Below are 6,000 nucleotides of genomic sequence, written 5' to 3'. Positions count from 1 at the left end.
ATGTAAACGGTTAATAAACATCTTGGCTGTGGTTATGAGCACCTTGAGGGGTGCAGTTTTTAGAATGGTGTCACTTTTGGGTATTTTCTGTCATATTGATCCCTCAAAGTGACTTCAAATGTGATGTGGTCCCTAAAAGAATGGTTTTGTAAATTTTGTTGTAAAAATGAGAAATCGCTGGTCAACTTTTAACTCTTATAAGTTCCTACCAAAAAAAAATTTGTTTCCAAAATTGTGCCGATGTAAATTAGATATATGTGAAATGTTATTTATTAAATGGAATCTGTTACCTATTTTTTCGACTATCAGCTGCTGGCACCGCCATTAGGGGCTTATCTACAGCATCACAGAATGCTGTAGATAAGCCCCCAGATGTAACCTGAAAGAGAAGAAAAACAAGTTAGACTATACTCACTGGGGGGCGGTCTGGGTCCAGTTCAGGGCCAGAGGGGGTCGCGGTCCGGTCCGGCGCCTCCCATCTTCTAGTGGTGACGTCCTCTTCTTTGCTTCCCGTCATGGCTCCGGCGCAGGCGCACTGCTCTGCCCTGTTGAGGGCAGAGCAAAGTACTGCAGAGCGCAGGCGCCAGGAAAGGTCAGAGAGGTCTGGTGCCTGCGCATTGCAGTACTCTGCTCTGCCCTCAACAGGGCAGAGCTGTGTGCCTGCGCAGGAGCCACGATGGGAAGCAAAGAAGAGTATGTCATCGCTACAAGATGGGAGGCGCCGGACCGCGACACCCTCAGTACCAAAACCAGACCCGGGCTGCCCCTGGGTGAGTATAATATAACTCGTTTTTCTTCTCTTTCAGGTTACATTGGGGGCTTATCTACAGCATTACAGAATGCTGTAGATAAGCCCCTGATGGCGCTGCCGGCAGCTGATAGTCAAAAAAAATAGGTGACAGATTCCCGTTAAGTATTTTGTGTGACATATCTCTCTGATTTAAGGGCATAAAAATTAAGTTTGAAAATTGCAAAATTTAAAAATTTTTCGCCATAATTCCGTTTTTTCATAAATAAATGGAAGTCATATTGTAGAAATTTTGCCACTAACATGAAGTTCAATATGTCACAAAAAACATTCTCAGAATCAGCGGGATCCGTTAACCCCTTTCTGACATATGACGTACTATCCCATCCATGTGCCCTGGGACTTAATTCCCAAGGAGGGGATAGTACGTTATAGCGATCAGCGGGGCTCAGGGGTGAGCGTCGCTGATCGCGGCCGGGTATAAGCTGATTATCACAGCTGACACCCGGCACTATGTGTCAGGGGCGGTCACGGACCGCCCCCGGCACGTTAACCCCTGGCATACTGTGATCAAACACGATCACAGTGTACTGGGGGTTTAGGGAAGCATCAGCATGGAGGCGGCTCCCTCCGTGCTTCCCTGAGACCCCCGCAGCAGCGCAATGTGCAGCGCTGCAGCATGGGCCTTCCCTGCAGGTCCCCTGACCCAGTATGGCGGCGGGGACCTCCGGGGGCCTGCAGGGAGCCGGCTTCCTCACTGCACAGCGCAGGGATGAGGAAACCTTGTGCAGTGCCTGTGTGAGATCGCTGATCTGACACATCACAGATCGCTACTACTTCCCTTCCGAGCCCCGACGTGTCCCCATACAGTAGTTTTCTCCCACATATGGGGTATCAGCGTGCTCAGGACAAATTGGAAAACAACTTTTGGGGTCCATTGTCTCCTGTTATCCTAGGGAAAATAAAAAAATTGGGGACTAAAAGATCATGTTTGTGGAAAAAATATGATTTTTTTTATTTTCACGCCCGGGCGTTATAAACTTCTGTGAAGCATGGGGAGGTTCAAAGTGCTCACCACACATCTAGATAAGTTCCTTAGGGGGTCTAGTTTCCAAATTGGGGTCACTTGTGTGTGGTTTCCACTGTTTAGGTACATCAGGGGCTCTCCAAAGGCAACATGACACCAACAGACCATTCCATCAAAGTCTGCATTCCAAAACATCACTACTTCCCTTCCGAGCCCCGACGTGTGCCCATACAGTAGTTTTCTCCCACATATGGGGTACCAGCATACTCGGAACAAAATGGACAACAACTTTTGGGGTCCAATTTCTCCTGTTAGCCTTGGGAAAATAAAAAAATTGGTGACTAAAAGATCATGTTTGTGGAAAAAATATGATTTTTTTATTTTCACGCCCGGGCGTTAAAAACGTCTGTGAAGCCCTTGGGGGTTCAAAGTGCTCACCACACATCTAGATATGTTCCTTGGGGGGTTTACTTTCCAAGATGGTGTCATTTGTGGGGGTTTCCACTGTTTAGGCACATCAGGGGCTTTCCAAACGCGGCATGGCGTCCAATCCCAATTCCAGCCAAAAAAGTCAAATGGTGCTGCTTCCCTTCTGAGCTCTGCCATGTGCCCAAATAGTGGTTTACCCCCACATGTGGGGTATCAGCGTACTCAGGACAAATTGCACAATAACTTTTAGGGTCCTGTTACCCTTGGGAAAATAAAAATTGGCGGTGAAAAGATCATTTTTGTGGAAAAAATATTATTTTTTAATTGTACGGCTGTCCGTTATAAACTTCTGTGAAGCCCTTATGGGGTCAAAGTTCTCACCACATATCTAGACGTCACTGAGGCTGCGAGGAGTCCCCGGCTGATCTGTGAATGAACTAATGACCGTGGGAAAAAATCAGAAACTTACCCACGGTAATTAGATCATCTACAGGCAGCCATTGAGGCTGCGCAGAGCTGAATCAATTCACTTTGTAGTAGATTACAGTGAGGCTAGTCGCATTAGCACCGGTCCTCATTGTAAACTATTTAACCCCTTCTGATGGATTGCAGCGTGGGTTATGAATGAACGGCGGAGAGGTAAGGATATTGGTGATTTTTTATGCTTTTTTGCAGGTCATGGTTTTTTTGGGATTACCAAACTAATACAAATTTGTTAAAAACTTGGTGTATTTATTTCATTAAAAGACTTTTTAATTAATGTATGTGGTTTTTAACCCTTTCTTAGTATAGGTTTCATAATGGATCGGTGTCTTATTGACACCTCTCCATTATTAATCGGCTTAATGTCACCTTTCAATCGAATGGTGACATTAACCCCTTTGTTATATTAACCCATTCGCCACCACTACAGGGCAATGGGAATAGAGAGGATAAGTGCCAGAATTGGCACCTCTTATAGAGGCGCCATTTCTGGGGTGTCTGTGGGCAGATTTTTGTAGCCAGGGGGGGCCAAAACAATGGTCCCTCTCATGGCTATTAAAATCTGCCCTCACTCACCTGCTTTACCGCTCTGGTTGACAAATTACAGCGAAAGGCCACACATTTTTTTTACAATGAATTAACCCCTTAAATTAACACCTACACCTCCCAAATTTTGCACACAAACCCTCATCTAATTATATTAGTCAGGGACATATAAAAAAAAACATGAAATGAAATGGTTTACTGTATGTTTACATACGGATGCTTATATGAGAAAAATATGCGGCCACACCCTGACAACGGATGACATACGGAGCACTGTTTAGGGACCATTTATGCGTATTACCGCCATACAATACGGTCCATATTTTTCTACATTGTGTGTGACTCCAGTCTTACTTATTAGCTTTATACCCTGATAATAAGCTTTTAAGATAGGGCCTTCACGCCATATGTCCCAGTGGCCTTAAGCATAAAAGGTCAACTAAGGCAATCAAACGCTTTCTCAGTGTCCAAATTCAGGAGAAGATTGTAGTCAGGATCCCGGGCCGCACTGTACACAGGGGACAGCAGTGGAGGAAGAGCAGAACTTACAGGGTGTCTTCTGATCCCTCCACTGTTCTATTCCCAGCAGGCTGCAGCATCTCTTCACAGAGAAGAGGTTGGGGGAGGAGGCTTGCTGCACAGGATAGCACAGCCGCAGCAGGGGGCTGATATCAGTTCTCTCTGCTGTGTCCCCATCCCCCACAGTGGGTTCTGCAGCCCTCTCCAGCTGATCTATGCACTATGAGGCCTACCTCCTCCAGGGCTCATCTGAAAACCTGGCATCATAAATTAGTGTGTGTTTGTATATGTACATACTGTATGTGTGTGTACAGTATATGTATGTGTGTATATTTGTGTGTATGTATGTACGGCATATGTATGTATCTGTGTGTATGTATGTACAATATATGTATGTGTGCATCTGTGTATATATGTGTATGTATGTGTGTGTATGTTCTGTATGTACAATATATGTATTTGTGTATGTATGTTTGTATATACTGTATGTGTGTATGTATGTATAATATATGTGTATGTGTGTATGTACAGTATATGTGGGTATCTATGTGTATATATGTCTGTACATCTGTGTATGTATGTGTGTGCATACACGGTATATGTGTATGTATATGTGTGTAGGGTATGTGTATACTATATGTGTATATAAGTGTGTGTGTATGGTTGTATGGTATATGTATGTATGGTATATGTGTGTATGGTTGTATGGTATATGTATGTGTGTATGTATGGTATATGTGTGTATGTATGTACACTATACACTCACTGGCCACTTTATTAGGTACACCTGTCCAACTGTGTGTTAAGACTTAATTTCTAATCAGCCAATCACATGGCGGCAACTCAGTGCATTTAGGCATGTAGACATGGTCAAGACAATCTCCTGCAGTTCAAACCGAGCATCAGTATGGGGAAGAAAGGTGATTTGAGTGCCTTTGAACGTGGCATGATTGTTGGTGCCAGAAGGGCTGGTCTGAGTATTTCAGAAACTGCTGATCTACTGGGATTTTCACGCACAACCATCTCTAGGGTTTACAGAGAATGGTCCGAAAAAGAAAAAAAATCCAGTGAGCGGCAGTTCTGTGGCCGGAAATGCCATGTTGATGCCAGAGGTCAGAGGAGAATGGGCAGACTGATTCGAGCTGATAGAAAGGCAACAGTGACTCAAATTGCCACCCGTTACAACCAAGGTAGGCAGAAGAGCATCTCTGAACGCACAGTGCGTCGAACTTTGAGGCAGATGGGCTACAGCAGCAGAAGACCACACTGGGTACCACTCCTCTCAGCTAAGAACAGGAAACTGAGGCTACAATTTGCACAAGCTCATTGAAATTGGACAGTAGAAGATTGGAAAAACGTTGCCTGGTCTGATGAGTCTCGATTTCTGCTGCGACATTCGGATGGTAGGGTCAGAATTTGGCGTAAACAACATGAAAGCATGGATCCATCCTGCCTTGTATCAACGGTTCAGGCTGGTGGTGGTGGTGTCATGGTGTGGGGAATTTTTTCTGGGCACTCTTTGGGCCCCTTGGTACCAATTGAGCATCGTTGCAACGCCACAGCCTACCTGAGTATTGTTGCTGACCATGTCCATCCCTTTATGACCACAATGTACCCAACCACTGATGGCTACTTTCAGCAGGATAATGCGCCATGTCATAAAGCTCGAATCATCTCAGATTGGTTTCTTGAACATGACAATGAGTTTACTGTACTCAAATGGCCTCCTCAGTCACCAGATCTCAATCCAATAGAGCATCTTTGGGATGTGGTGGAACGGGAGATTCGCATCAGGGATGTGCAGCCGACAAATCTGCGCCAACTGTGTGATGCCATCATGTCAATATGGTCCAAAATCTCTGAGGAATGCTTCCAGCACCTTGTTGAATCTCTGCCACGAAGAATTGAGGCAGTTCTGAAGGCAAAAGGGGGTCCAACCCGTTACTAGCATGGTGTACCTAATAAAGTGGCCAGTGAGTGTATATGTGTATCTGTGTGTATTTACGGTATATGTATGTACAGTGTATGTATGTACAGTATGTTTGTATGTATGTACAGTATATGTATGTGCATCTGTGTGTGCATGTACAGTATATGTATGTACGGTGTATGTATGTGCAACTTTATGTGTATGTACGGTATATGTATGTATGGTGTATGTGTGTATGCATGTACGGTATATGTAGGTACGGTGTATGTGTGTATGTATGTATGTATGTATGGTATATGTACAATGTACATGATGTGT

The sequence above is a fragment of the Dendrobates tinctorius genome, unplaced genomic scaffold (genome assembly GCF_039654945.1).
Source record: "Dendrobates tinctorius isolate UK_male_01 unplaced genomic scaffold, ASM3965494v1 ptg000117l, whole genome shotgun sequence".
NCBI classification, from domain to species: Eukaryota; Metazoa; Chordata; class Amphibia; order Anura; family Dendrobatidae; genus Dendrobates; species Dendrobates tinctorius.
The sequence above is the reverse complement of the archived record's forward strand: the minus strand, read 5'-3'. Positions refer to the sequence as shown.